The following is a 16,138-nucleotide window of genomic DNA, read 5'->3' on the forward strand; positions in this document are numbered from 1 at the left end:
TTATCCCCTGATATGAGCCATGGACTAGGAACAGTTGGAGAACCCAGGATTGTTACCGCTCCTACAAATAGGTTTTCCATATTCCCCGCACAGTGCAGGATATGCTCAGGCACTGTAAGAATTGTCACTGCTGACTCACCCCGTAATGGACTTCTATCTATTCCGGTGACATGAAGGCGCCGTTAATGTACAGGTCGCCTGCGGTACTGCAACCCCCTTCACCCATGGGATGACATCCATGGATACCAGGATGTGTTGGAAGGGGCGCAATCACCAAAGCGGGAGGAGTTTAGCATATGGGGTACGCCACAGGGCCAGTCTAATTGCTCTCTCCTAAGCCTGGGTTACCTGTTTAACTATCACTGGTGCCTCCTCAGGACATCAAAAGTTGAGGTAGTTCCATCACTCAGCAAGTCCTTTCCCCAGTTGGTTCCTTCATCATACCACATTGCAGCATACTGCAATAAGCCATGAGGATGAAGGTCTGGGAGCCTGAAGCCACCACAGTTCAAGTCCAGTTTCAGGATATCTAGGCTGACTCTACTCTTCTTTTCTGCCCAGACCAACTTCACTAACAGCTCATCTATAGTCTTGAACACAGCTACCGTCAATATGCAGAATCAATTTTGCATGGTGTAGAGACAGCGGGACAATAGCTCCATCTTGCTTAGCGCCACCCTACCGATGGAAGATAATGGCAATGTAATCCAAAAGTGGCTGAGATTTGAAGTCCCTCCAGTACGCTGCCCATTTTTAGTACATACTGAAGGTGCCGATCATGTGTTATCTGTAGGCCAAGGTACCAAAAGCAAAATACACTTGTGGGAGTTCCTCAGCTGTATGGGCAACCAATGCTGCCAGAGGGTATAATATTGTTTTGTGGTGCTCAACTACAAGTCCTGACATCCTCCTGAAATTCGCCACTAGTTGCAGTAGGGGGGGTGCGGAACATTCTGGCTCCATCGCGTACATCAGTGTGTCGTCAGCATACATGGGCACAATATGGATCAGGTCTCCCAGTCGTACACCGCATTCCCTCATTTGTTCTCTGAGGTATGTCGCCAATGGCACCATAGCCAGGTTAAACAAGAGCAGAGACAGTGGGCAGCCCTGCCATGTGCCCTTTTTACGTAAAAGGCTTCTGAGATCTCAGATGCCACTCGCAGTCGTGCTGTGGGCGCTCTATACAGAAGTGGCACTACGAAGTCCTCGCCAAGCCCCAACTGCGGGAGCACTTCCCATAGATAAGTTCAGGAGAGGGTGTTGAACACATTCTCGATGTCTAAAGCTGTCAGTGCCGCCCTAAGGTCCATGTGGCGTGCATCACATGTGATAGATTCCGCAAATTCATATGTGTACCATGTCCTGGCATAAAGCCACACTGGTCCTCTGAATACAAGTGTGTAATTACCCTATGCAATCGAAGTGCTAGACCTTTTGCTAACAGCTTCACATCCACGTTGAGCATAGATAAGGGCCTATACAAACCTGGATCAGTAGGCTCCTTCTCCGGTTTTGGGAGCCTTATTATAATGGTTTCCTCATATGGAGCAGGAGTTCCTCAGCTTCCTTTGCCTCTAGTATCACCTCGACGAGGGCAGGAAGCATACCAGTGGAGTTCATCTGATAGTATTCCACTGGAAGACTGTCCGGTCCCGGACATTTCACTTTAGCCATGTCCTTGAGTGCCTCCCCCAGTTGTTCCAGCGTGGGTGCAGCTCCATGGACTTCCGCCTGCACTACTGCCAGCTGTGGAAATTCCGTTGGGCAGAAACCCTACCAGCCCTGTTGCATAAGCTCTTTCTGAGGCGTTTATGTGTGAGCCAAATGGTTGCGCAATAATTGTGTTAGAGCCACCTGAGCCATTACGGTGGTGCCAATGAGTCCATGAAGGGCCAGTATAAGTTGTGGTGGGTGTTCCCTCCTAAGTAACAAAGCTAGCATGCTCCCCAATCTATCTCCTTCCCTATGCAGGCGCTGTCCATCATCCTTCCGGACATGGCAGTCTAATCTGTTCCAGAGGTTTGCTACCTTCCTATGTGCCTGTGCTAATGATTGGCCTCCCCCCTCATTATCTGTAGCTTGTCTCTGCAGCGCCTTAAGCCGTCCTTCAACTTCTCGTAGCTCCCCCTCGAGTTTCTGTCTAATACCATACGTTTTACCGAAGCTAACTCAAAGAATGACCACCTCCAATGCCCTCGCCTACTCCACGCCCTTCGTATGGACTGTGTTCCAGTTCGTATTGGAAAAGCGGAGGAGACCGTCACTCATATCTGTATTGTATTCTGGGTCGCTTATTGCTTCAGGTCGTAATCACCATAACGGAATACAGGGTCTTTGGCCCCTCTGCACTCCATCAGCAAGAGGGAATGATCAGAAAGAAAGCCCACCTGGTAGTTCGCCTTCGCCACATTAAGGATTCCGTCATTGGTGAGCAGGAAGTGGTCCAACCGGCTACGCGCCCCATGGGCAGGGGAATAGCAGGAATATACCCTAAGTGTAGGATGCATTTCCCTCCACACATCTCGCAGCTGCAGCCTATTCATAGTTTCACGCAACCCAGCTGAGGTGAGGTTTCATGCCTACTCGTGGTAGGTGTCTATCTAGCCGACCATCTAAAATGCTGTTAAAATTTCCCACCCCTTTGGTAGTTAATCCCGTATAAGGTAGTAACTCAGTTTCTAGCACCTGAAAAAACTCCCCATCATCGGTACTAGAGGCATATAAGTTCAGTAAACATATTTCCTTTCCATCTAGCACACCATGTAACAGTACAAATCTCCCAGCCACAGTAACCACATATCCACGCAACTGGAAGGGGTTTCCAGGGGCCACCCATACAGACACTCCACGAGTGTAGGATGAGTAAGTAGAGGAATACAATTGCTCACGCCATTTCCTATGAAGCTTCTGAGCTTCAGCCTCCAGCAGATGAAGGAACACTGTGTTAGCTCATGATCGTCTGAGGTATGTAAGCGTCCTGTACCTTTTAACAAACGTATCTAGGCCTCTCACGTCCCACAAAGTCATACACACTGGATTAGCCATATTTTAAGGGGTACCACTCACACATAATCACACCCATCTCACGCATCCCAGTCTCCCTTCCCCCCGCTCCTCCCAGTACTGCCTTACTCGTGCCCCAGTGTTACTAAAAACAACATTGTAACGAAACTCCCACCCCCCCGGGTAAACACTTCTACATTTAACTTGCGCTTTCCCAATCATTAAAGCGACCCTACGCTTTCCCAATCATTAAAGCGACCCTATCCATTCCAACCAAGAGACAGAAATCTCCACTGTAACTTCTTCATGCTAAACCTGTGATTGTATAATCAGCCGCAAGGAAGGAGGACAGCCCAACACTCGCCATGCTCACTCCCCAACCCCTGTGGACCCAGTGACCGCCTAAGACCCCCTGTGATCTCTCTCCTAGCCTGTGTGAAATCAATAAAGAGAGAGGTAAAAGATAGAGGAAGAGTTCAAATTAGGTAGAATAAAGAGCAAAAAAGTAACTTAAGAGGAAGGAAAGATGATTGGGAGGGTGGGATGAGGCCTTCATCAGACCTCCTGGCCCCGTGCTCAACGACGCCCCCAGAGCCCTCCCCAACCCCCACCCATGCAATCCGGTGATTCCCCTGCAGTCTACGCATTCACGGGTGGGCTAATAAAACCCTCAGACTATGTGTACCCATGCATTCTTATCTTATATGATGCCTCATTGCTGCATGGCTAAACCCAATCACAACGTCCATAACGCTGCTCACCCCGCGATCGATCGCCGAGAGGAAGTTCCTCGTGTTGTCACAGTTACTGCATGTCTTAGCACCTCATATTTCCTCTGTATCATCCGGGTGTTGACCGGGCTGTCCTGCTGGTCCGAGGCCACGCTAGGCGTCGCGGCACAGGTGACAGACTCGACCATCACCCTGGCCTCCCGCTGCATTCTCCGTGATTCCAGATCCAGGGAGCCATCCTGTCGCACCACCACCCTTTCGCCAGGGGGCGACCTCTTTTGTCTCCTACTCTGTCTATGAGGTGCAGTTCCTGAAGCATGTGTCCATTGGTTCTCGGTGTGAGACCGACTAGGGCGCCGCGTAGGATGCAGTCACTACCTTTGATCTCCTGCCAGTCCCAGGTTTCCTCCGTTGTCATAATGAAATGTGAGTGGCCTTTGTGGATCACTTTTAATATGGCGGGGTATAGTAACATGTATTTCAGACCCATTGCATTAACTTTTTGTTTCATCCCGCTGAAGGACTGCCTTTGCACAGCTCTGGTGTAGTCAGGAAACACACAAATGGTGCAAATCTCATATTGTGGGTCTCCATGCTCCAAACATTTGTAAAATCTCACCCCAGTCTCTGTAACTGAGCAACTTTGCTATAACAGTCCGGGGCAGTGCACCCGGTGGCAGTGGGGGGGGGGTGTTCAAGGACCTGTGGGCCCACTCATCTGCAAAGAATGTAGAGAGGTTCACCATCGGTAGAGCCGTTGCTATCCATCCTTCAAGGAAGGCTTCTGGCCCACTTCCCTCCGCCCCCTCAGGGAAGCCCAAAAATCTAAGGTTGCATTTGCAGGAGTGACTTTCCCAAGGGAGGTGCATTTCACCACACACCCATGCCACTTTGGTATTGGGAACCCACAGATTTCTGATTCCCCACTGCATGATCTTCCATCCACACTCACTGGCTCTGCACCATTTAAGCAAAGTTCTGCTGCGGTTATGTAGTTGATAAGTAAGACTTTTGTTCTACCACCAGGATGGGCTGCGGCAGTGTCCAGACTCGCACTGTGGAGCCCATAGAGACCAACATTCCTCAGAGACATTCATACACTACGTAGGATACTGCCCACAGTTTCTGTGGTGTTTAAGTTCAACAAAGACATCCCACCCTCCTCTTTAGTGATCACCACACTCCTCAATAAATCACTCTCCAGAGGTAAAGGTTCTTGAAAGATTTAATGTGGCACCACAATCCCACTCCTCAATGAAGACATACGGCAACCCCAACATATCTAAATACAGAGTAATTCCACACCCCACTGTGAGACTGAAACCACGTTTCTGCACATAATAGACATTCCCTCAATGTTTTATGAATTCACAGAGAGCTCTCCATCTGCCTCTCAAACTCCTGTGGCTGTCCTTGGCACCTGGGGCCTCACATTCAAGCCTTTTTATGAAACACCAACATCTGTAAGGAGGCACCCAAGGATCTACTCTTCACACTCTTACCTAGCTGAGCAATTGCTGTGAGTGGCACACAACCATAAATATATCATTGCAAGTGAAAATGTGTTCGGCAGATGAGGTCATAGCTGAAAATCAAACTTTCAATTCCCAACCTGGGGAGAGGAGCGATTATGGACCCAGTAGAAGAATTTCTTCTTTGGTGTGCTTGTCAAACCTCAGGGAACTAGCCCTTGTGGAGGAATCGCAGTGGCTTGTGTTGCGATAAAGGTGCTGAGGTGTTGTCTTATTATCACTCGCCCTAATTACAAAAAACAAATGAGTGAATAAACAGGCTAAAGGTAGGGTTTGTGGTTGAATCCCTTTGAGAAATCTGCTTTCAGTGGAAGAATTCGCCCATAAAACAATTTTAAAGTCTACTGCAAAATGGTTTTAGAGGAAACCTTCACCTAAACAGAAACTTGTGCAAAGGACACACATTTTACCAACAATTATAAAATTCCTACAAATTTGCTTGTGGACATTTTACTCCAGACACCATGAAGTAGAACTATTTATAAAAAAAAGGACCCACACATAATTTATTTTATGATATTCTTGTTGATGAATTGAATAAACGTACAGTTTGAACAATGGTGTAAGTGTGCAATTCCATCATAGAGAACGTTTCTTTTTTTGTCAATCTGTTGGCATGCCCTTCTAAACTGTTTGCAACTTTGTCATGTAAAAATTCTTAACTGTTTTCCATCGTAGAAGAGATTAAGTACAGTTGTTACCAATGTAGACAGGATTTTGACTGAAAATGTATTATACAGAATATAATGTAGAATACAGTGTAGCCTGTTCTGTAGGTATTAACAAAAAATGCCAACCATTTAAAACTTCGTTGAGCACCCATTATTTTATCCCATCAAATGATTACGGGTAGAGGTATATATGTTGTCTTCTCTCTACCTTTCTTTAGCTATAAATTCACCATTTGTTAGTAGTGCATTTATGCCCACCCACCTTCTCTACTCATGTATGTATTGTGTTTTCCATTTTTTTACTATTGTACTTTTAATTCCCTTTTGTCATTCAAATATTAGCCCAGACTGTTATTGCTACTGTGCTCAAACATTTTGAAAGCTTCTGACTTGGTCTTCGTAAAGCACTTTACCATCTCTGGGCAATGTTTACGCTATGTAAAACCAGACTTATAAATAAATAAAGACTGTTGTAAAGGGGAACCCTCCATCACTTATCTTGTGCAACATTTATATTAGAGAAGCAGCTAGTATTTGCAAGACTTCATATTTACTAGCAATGAATGAGGAAACATGATATTTTTGTTACTACAATTTTGCAAAGAGGGACCCGCAGAGAGGAGAATCCACGACATCTCCACATAGGCTTATTCTGGTGAGTAGTGCATTCCAGGATGGAATCCTGAGTGATACTTTTATGTGCTTGGGGGGGAGGGCAGGGTTATATGTCAGTCAGTCTGAGAGCACAAGAGCACCATAGCCTCTTTACCCTTGGTGCTGTGGTCGTGGTCACAGTGGTTATGGCACGGAGTTCCAGGCAGTTAGCGAGGTCTTGCACACTTTACCTGACTCGGGCCATTGGGATTTATTTAAACTTGGAGTGATTTCCTAGGCGTAGGTTGCCCTTGAGAGGCATAGATGAGAAGCAGCAGGCGGGGCAACAGCCACAATTTTGACCTGCTCCCCACCACAATCAAGGGTGAGTAACAAGGCCTGAAATGTCACATGTGCAGGGGCCATTGCAGACCACACTCAAGAGAAGGAAAGGGATGCGCTGACCTTGCATGCTCATTCCGGTGATGGCTTCAGCCTCATAATGAGTAAGGATCTGAGGTTGGTGCGCTGGAGAGCAATACGGAGAAGACAGAGGAGACGTCTCGTATGGCCCTAAGCATCAGTGCTGTAACTCTGTGTGTGAGGCAGGCCGAAGGTAGGGAGGGAGCGGGCTGCATCAGTGCCATCGAGAGCAGATACGGTATTGAAGGCTGGCCAGCAAGTGGAAAAGAAGTTTGAGAAGACACACTAGAAGAATGTCGCGTAGGTTCTCATTATACCAGCGAGGGTACTGGATTTGGGCAGTAGGATCACATGGATTGTGGGTACTGAGTGCCATTCCATACCAGGTGACACCTCTCGGCCTAATCCGGGTTTTCCGGCTAACTAGCAGCGCCTCATCTCTGGCCGAGATGATTTTTGGCAACCGAGCACATCAGATCACATCCCTTTCTCTCAGTTACCAAAAGTCTTACTCAGGCAAAGACAATAGAGGCAGAATACAGTTCAATAAGCCTTTACTGAAATAACTGCATCTTAGATTAAAGCACATGTATAGCAATAACTAGGATGATAAAACACAATAAAAGCAAGCATGTGACTATAAACACAAAAACAGTCCTACCATACCGTCAAAATGAGGATGGATCTATAACTCTCCTGCCTACGCTAAGTATGAGCACAGCATACTAAGCTTAATCTGCCCTTCCAGTTTCCCCCTGGGAGAACATCATCCCTCATACCTGGAGAAGAGGCTGGTAGTCTAGAAAGACACCGTCCCCATATGGATCAGGGGTTCGGCCATCTAAGCAGGTAATTGTAGCGAAGCAATCAGCAATCAGCATGCAGTCGTGGTCATCTGGCTGGAATCTCCCTCTAACTTGTTTGGGACAAAGGGGTGTTTTTATAATAAAACATCTGACATTCTGAGAAATAGTCCCCACGTATGAATGTGTGTTTTCTGTGAATGTTGGAGACACAGCATACCATGTTTGTCCGCAATCCTATTTGACTGTAGCCTTGGAAGGAGCACAGAGCCTCTGCTAAGAACGCAATGTTTTCCTAGGCTAAAGGACAATGCGATAGAAACAATAAAAACAGCACCACCAGAGTGGTTCTTACTAAAAAATAAAAACCATGCTGAAGAAAATATATCTAGGTGAAAGTGCAGAGGTGCAGGCTGGGTAGCTAAAATAACGTGTATAAAATATGGCTAAAGTAGCTATACAACAAGAAGATAGACGAGTGTAGGCAGGTTTGTGTGAGTAAATCTGACATTAAAGCTGTGGGCAAAACCTGTGCTGTTTTGCAGGTGCAGGGTTCATTACCTCAGCCTTGTAAGGGTCAGCTGGAAGGAGTACACATGCAACTGGCTCCAGAGGCGTAGCAGACATATTGGCACGGCAGCAAGCAAGATTAAAGGAGGTCGCGAATAGGAGCCAGGTGAGTGTTAATGGCAAAGTGAGTTTGAGTTCCAGCGGAAGAAAGTGTCCCCATTAGAAGAGTACATGCCAATGCTCCCAAGCATTGTTAATAGGACCTTCACCCCTCCCACCCCCAGAAGGTTGGAGCAACATGGGGGACAATCGTGGATCAAGCCTGGCAAGTAAGGCCAAATAAGGCCATGAGCAAGGAGCATAAACTGATCAGGTCAGGAGCAGCTTGAAAGCACCAGTTCAAAGAGAGAGAGTAGTCTGGGACAGCCCTGCCAATAACAAGGGAGCAGCTTTCATCACAAATATCAGAGCTGATAAGGCTTTGTATGACAGGGGAATGGATGGTGGAGAACGTCTGGGCATGCATGGATACCATAAGAGGTGAATGCATGTAGGAAGAATGATTATGAGGACATTGAGGAAGAATTGGAAGTGGGGGATACTGGTTTGGGGTGACGTGATGCCTCATTATAACGGGGGACAGGAAAACGATAAATGGTATGGTTGGGGTGGTGTTATTTAATGGAAAGGGGAAGCCTTGTGTTTTGCAGGAAACAAAGTTTAGAAGGCTTTGCACAAAGGTGAAAAGCTGTAAGGGAAGAAGCTGAGGAATGGAAGGCGAGTGAAGAAGAATGCAAGGGAAGTGGCCAGATTGTAACCAGGTGGGTTAAGGTGGTTGAGGTGTTGGGGAGATCCTGATTGGAAAAGGGGATAAAGGAGTAATTCAGAAACATTCTTTTGGGGGGACAAAAAGGTGAGTAGTGTGGATAATGCTGTGGGTACTATGGATGGGGCTGTGAAGGGAAAATCACATTGTTAGAAATGGGGTCTTTGGTTGGCGGTCAGGTTACCCCCTGCCCAAGCAAGGACCCTCACTCTAGTCAGGGTAAAGGAGAATCACTCTCAGTTAACTCCTGCTCACCCCCTTGGTAGCTTAGCACAAGCAGGCAGGCTTAATTTCAGAGTCTAGGTGTAAAGTATTTGTACCAACACACACAGTAACTCAGTGAAAACACTACAAAATGACACAACACAGGTTTAGAAACATAGACAATATGTATCTAAACAAAACATGACAAAAACGACAAAAATCCAACATACACAAGTCTTAAATCCTTGAGAAAACAGTAAAAACACTTTTAGCATTGAAAAGTACCTGGGTAGCATCAAAATAACACACACGGGCGAGTGTGCGCCGAAAAAGGTTAGCGATGCGTTGATTTCTCACCCGCAAATGAGACCTTGCGTCATTTCTCCTTCTCTGGTCGGGTCGGCGTGGGTCGTTTTTCCTCTCCACAGGAGAGCGATGTGTCGATCTGGGCAAGCACTGGGGTCTGGGCACGCGTGGTGTCGTTTTTCCATGCCCAGCAAGGTTTGCAGCAAAAATCCTGCCACACAGTATCAGCGAAACTGCGCAATGTGGGTTGCGACATTATCAGCCAGCTCCAGCTGCGTGCATTGGTCTTCCAGCCGTGATGCCAGTGGAACGTTGATTTCTGCAGTGAAACCGGCGGAGCATCATTTTTCAGCCATGTCTCGGAAGGTGCGTTGATATTTTCCCCACACAGTAGTCCATGCGTGAACTTTCACTCTTGGTCTGCCAGCTTTACCTGTCAAGGCCCCAGGAACTGGATAGGGCCCCACTTGGCAGGGCAGGAGTCTCAGCAGAGAGTCCAGGTGCTCTCAGGAGAAGTCTTTGATGGTCCTGAGACTTCAACAACAGGAGGCAAGCTCAGGACAAGCCCTTGGAGATTTCTTCACAAGCAGGAATGCACAACGAAGTCCAGTCTTTGTCTTCTTGCACAGGCAGAAGCAGCAAATGCAGGATAGCTCCACAAAGCACAGTCACAGACAGGGCAGCACTTCTCCTCAGCTCTTCAGCTCATCTCCAGGCAGAGGTTCCTCTTGATGTCCAGAAGTGATCTAAAGTCTGTGGTTATGGGTGTTCTTCTTATACCCATTTTGCCTTTTGAAGTAGGCCTACTTCAAAGGGAAGTCTCGCTTGTTTGTGAAATCCTGCCTTGCCCAGGCCTGGCCCCAGACACTCCCCAGGGGGTCGGAGACTGCATTGTTTGAGGGCAGGCACAGCCTTTTCAGGTGTAAGTGACCACTCCTTCCCTCCCTCCTAGCACAGATGGCTCAGGATATGCAGGCTACACCCCAGCTCCCTTTGTGTCACTGTCTAGAGAGAGGTGCAAACAGCCCAACTGTCAAACTGACCCAGACAGGGAATCCACAAACAGCCAGAGTCACAGAATGGTTTAAGCAAGACAATGCCCACTTTCTAAAAGTGGCATTTTCAAGCACACAATCTTAAAACCACTTTACTAAAATATGTATTTTTAAACTGTGATCTCAGAGACCCCAAACTCCACATGTCTATCTGCTCCCATATTTAAAGGTAGCCCCCATGTTAACCTATGAGAGTGATAGGCCTTGCAATAGTGAAAAACGAATTTGGCAGTATTTCACTGTCAGGACATATAAAACACATTAGTATATGGCCTACCTTAGGGGTGTCTTACATGTATGAAAGGGAAGGTTTATGCCTGGCAAGTGGGTACACTTGTCAAGTCGAATTGGCAGTTTAAAACTGCACACACAGACACTGCAGTGGTAGGTCGGAGCCAAGTTTACAGGACAACTAATGTGAGTGGCACAATCAGGGCTGCAGGCCCACTAGTAGCATTTGATTTACAGGCCCTGGCACCTCTAGCACATTGTACTAGGGACTTACCAGTAAATCAAATATGCCAATCATGGATAAATCAATCAACACTACAATTTACACAGAGAACATATGCACTTTAGCACTGGTTAGTAGTGGTAAAGTGCTCAGAGTTCAAGAGCCAACAAAAACAGGTCAGAAAAAATAGGAGGCAAGAGGCAAAAAGATTGGAGGTGACTCTGCATAAGGAAAAAAGTCCAACACACATCTAAGGTGGCAAAGAGGTAGTTTGTTGAGCTGGAGTTGAGGGGACAAGGGGTGCAATTGCAGTTGTTGGGACGGTATAGTGATAGTAATGAGAAATAGGGAAAGGATGCAAAAGAAGGGACTAGTGATTTAGTTAATGTGAGGAAGAGATTGCAAAATATGGGAGAATCTATGCTGAGGGGAGCACGTGTGTCTAATGTGGTCAAAGAGAAAATATTAAAAGGGGAGTTCCTGGATGCCTGTAACTTGCTTCATTGTGAGATCCAGGCTAAAGAAAGCACCAGAGAAGAAGCTTGGGAATTAGTGAGGAAACCGAAGGTGCCCTTCCTTATCTATGGCAGCGAGTATTGTGAAAAATACCCTGAAAGGTCTGTGGGGATTTCCAAGCATATCAATATAATTAAGAAGGCACATATGGGTTTTACTGTGTGAGCTCAACTGCGTTATGATGAGGAATTGCATGACAGTTTCAGTACAGTGCCAAAAAATACATTAGGGGGAGGTAGACAGGGACCTGTGGAGTCAATGGATGGCCCCGGTGAGGCCAGCACCAGCTTTACACATGGCCAGTATCTTGCCAGTTCAATACAGACCCTTTCTTGGACATCCCACCCATGGAGCGAGGACAGTGTTTCAATGAAGGCGCATTTTGGGTTTAACAAGGGGTTTTGCAATAATACGGATGAAAGTACAAGCATGAATCCTTCGGATGCGGAGGTAAGCATCCTATCTTTCAGTGCTTGGGTGAGTCACCAATGGCAGGACACCAAGGGAGAAGTCTGGGTTTGCAACCACAATTTAGTTAATGAGATTTGACTCCAGCAGATCTACAAAAGTTGGGGGAGTGGGTGTCTTATTATCCAGCTAGACAGACTTCTGTGATATCGGAGTGGAGTTTCAGAGAAGGGTTCCATTTGGGATATCAATGTCAAAGGACTAGGACATTCACTGACAATTTGAAATGAGATAGAGAAATGCAACATGTTGTAAGAAGGAAACTGCATAAAGAGATCAAGGAACGTATGATGGCTGGTCCTTTTGAATTTTGATCAATGTAGGACTTAATGATATCTCAATTGAGTCAAAGTTCCTAAAAAACAGTAAACCAGTAGATGAATTTCAAATGATCCATCACTTATCTTGGCCAGTAGGGTAGTCAGCCAGTGACTTCAGTTGCAGGGAGGACACAAAACTACAGGTTGCTTCAATAGTTATGGCGATCAGTCTGATAAGAATGTGTGCCGTTGGGACAGAATTGTCAAAATGCGACATTAAGTCACTCTTTAGGTTGTTACTAGTTCAATCAGTTTATTTTTCATTACGCGGCATTCATTTGATGGACAGATTTTTATGGACAAGGTGTTTTGCCAGTGCACTGTACAATATCCTGCAATTTGTTTTAGACTTTCAGCTCTTTTGCAGTGGTGTTTTGTGTCGGGCTTGAGACAAGATGTGGTAACACTCTATCTAAACAACGTTTTGTTTGTAGGGAAGTACGGAACAACTCTCACATTTTTGTGAATTGAGTTGCACACAGTGGCTTGAAGTTAGGTTGTCAGATACTAAAGTCTCAGATTTGGTGGTTATGGTGGAAGAAGTGGAGGCTAACAGATTGTTGGAGATGAGAAAGGTTCTGAAATTACTGGGTTCCCTGAGATTGGCTTGCAGAGTAGTAAAAGCAGGGAGGTCTTTTTGTAGGTGCCTTGGTTTTGCTATGCCGGGAGCAACAGTTCCTCATCACAGGATGATAATTTTAGCAGCATTAGGTGGATATGAAGATGGTTGGTCTTCATAAAGAATTGAAAGTCAAGTGTTCACTGGACAATTATTTTTTTCGGACAAATTCATATTTTCTCAGATGCTGGTGGTGGAAATTGTTTTGGCGTCTTTTGTGATGAAAGTGTAATTCAGAGCTTTGTCCCAAGAAGCAGCACAATGAATGTCTGAACATCACTTTCCTGAAGTTTCTTTCCATTGCTGGCTGCCTTGGCATGGTAAGGAGGTGAGTTGGTGAACAAAATGATCACATTTAATGCAGATAATCAAAAGGTTGCTGCACTGGTGAATGGCCGGAAGGCAGAAGGCATGCTGTTGCTAAGATTGCTACAGCAGTTTATGTTTTGCTCCTGGATGTTTAATATTGTATCCTGGGCCAACCATGTGCCAGGTGTGATAAATAACTTTGCTGATGTTTAGTCTCATTCACAGTGGCTGAAGTTTGTGGACTGGCACCGAGAGCAGGTGCACAGAGCACGGAACACTGTGAGTCCACTCGAGGTCCAGGCTTTGGGAGATTAGGAAAGCTGTGGTTAGTAGAACGTTTGCTGGCTCCGTCTACCTGGGGGCTAACGGTTAGGCATGGGGGTGGGGGTTTAACTGGTGAAGAAGATGCAGAAGGAAGGAATAATGGCAAGAAGAGATGAAGTAGTGTTGCTCATAAAGCCCAAAATCGGGAAGAGCATGTCTGAGGTAACTAAATCAAGCAAAGTGTCTGAAATTGAGCTTTTCAGTGGGAGAACTGGGTAGGTGAATACTACAAGGATGGGCAAAACAGAGAGGAATGACTCAAAAGGTGAGGGAACCTGTACCAGTTGAATCACTGACAGAAATTTTGCAGCAGCTTGAAGATGTGTACTTTAATTTGGGAGCTTTGGCTAGTTAACCAGGGGGCTTTCAGGGTAAAGGGAATGGGAGGTTTGCAGGGATTCATATGGGAGAGGGACAGTTATGGAGGGAGGAGTTGTATTTGGTGTTACATTACCCAAAACAGATGAAAGAGAGATGGGTAATTGGTTCATAGAGGATTGATGACAAATTGTGCATTTGGATAAGTGGTTCAGTTTTCTGGAAGAAGGTGGAAAAAGATTAGGGTTGGTATTTTGTCATGCAAATGGCAAGCCTTCAATGGCTTTTCAGCTGTTACAGTGTTGCAAAAGGTTTTAGTGATGCTTGGTTGAAAGCCGGGTGATTTTGTACCTCACTCTTTTAGAATTGGTAGGGCATCAGTAGCAATTAGACTGGCGTCTGTGATGAAGGACATTAAAAAGTTAGGCAGGTGGGCAGGACTGCACAAGATATATTTGCCAGCTTGGTGAATAAGTGTGGGATTGCTAATGTTGTATACTTTCTCATCCCCGGGTGTGTTGCAAGACTGTTGTGGGTGGTGTTTAAGATATTGATCATTGGTCATTCTTTTGTCAGATGGGAGGCGAAGCGGGTGAAGAAGAGATGTGGGAAATAAGTAAGCTTGTGAATGGATACGTTTGTGGTTAAATGATGGGGTGAGAGTGGCTTTAAGTGTCTAGCTTGGCAGAATTGGTTTTGTTACGAGTTTGTCCCAATGTGCTGCTCATCCACTTATGTGAAAATTACCTAATCCAACTTTTATGGTTTGCTGAAGGTGATGGAAAATTATTTGGATAGTAGAGTTAGGTCTTAAGTAATTTAGATAGAACTGGTGCAGGGAAGAGTATGGTGAGGGACTTAGAAGCACAACACCATTGAAAAACGTTTTCTGCAGCATAACAGCATGGTCCAGGACAATTTTTCGCAAGTCGGGGTATATATTTTTTAGGTAATGAATATTTTTTACTTGAGATACTGAACTTGTTCAAATAGAAAGTAATGGTTAATTTGTGAAATTGTAGGGACAGTATTTGGGCCAACGGCCTGACTGTTGAGGAACAATATGTTTTAGGCTGTTGGAGTGATAGCCCAGCAAAATGCTTGAGGGGATGCATGAAAATACCTTGTAGGGGTGTTCGTGGGTGAGAGGAAGCACAGGGCTGTCTCACTAATATGGAAGAGTTGGGGTCCCCAGGAGGGTATCTGAAGATGTGAGACATGGAAGGCAATGTTTAAGTCAGGTTGAAAGCACAGTGGTTGAAAAGGATATTGGATGGTATTGGATGTTGGGGCTGTTTGGAAGAGTTCATATTTTGGGGGAAGGTTTAAGGGTGAGGAGACAGGATTTGTTAATGTATTTATTTTTTAATTCTAATGTTTGGAATCTAGCTGCAGGCCTGTCATAAGAAAGGGGCCTTTTGCTCTCTAATGATGGCCCTGCTTCTTGTATCCATCCTTCTGAATGTTTAATCCTTATAGAAAAGTGTGATAGTTGATTTCTTTTTCACATTAATCACTTCCTTTTACAACATCATACATCACTGACTGCGTTTAACATGTGCAGAACTCGCATACTGTATTCAGTGAGGGCCCGAATCATAAACGGCTTCTGCACTCGTGGCAGAGGACCCGCAGTCGTGATGGGGGAGGGGGCGGGGTGTCACTCGTTACAGGACCTCTGCAATGGGTAAAGGCAGTACGGAGGTCTCATCACGAGTGTGGAGGCCCTTTGTAACTCCTGAGTTTATCACAATAACTTCATGTATTGTCCATTAGATAGCAGTACACCTTTCCCTGAGGTCAGAGATTCTCCCTGGTTCACCGTTCAGGGAAATTATGTGGTTATGTCACAGGGGAACGAGGAGGCAAAGTAGCCCAGCAAAGCCAAGAGGACAGCCAGCCGCTGCCCCTGCAGAGCTGAAATTGTTACAACCGGAAGGCAGCTGCTGCAGCCTCTGTATCTGCAAGTGAGATGTTCTTGAAGACTCTGGTGGCACAATCCCTGCTGGTGGGGTTAAGACTGATTGAAGGACAGGTAGGCCCAAGGGGAACTTGTCTTCCAGATAGAGCTTCAGAACTGGAACACTTTAGACTTTTCTAAAAAAAGTTGGAGTGGGACTCCTGAGACTTGGACTGCTTTTGGGCCTAC

The sequence above is a fragment of the Pleurodeles waltl genome, chromosome 4_2 (assembly GCF_031143425.1).
Source record: "Pleurodeles waltl isolate 20211129_DDA chromosome 4_2, aPleWal1.hap1.20221129, whole genome shotgun sequence".
Taxonomy (NCBI): domain Eukaryota; kingdom Metazoa; phylum Chordata; class Amphibia; order Caudata; family Salamandridae; genus Pleurodeles; species Pleurodeles waltl.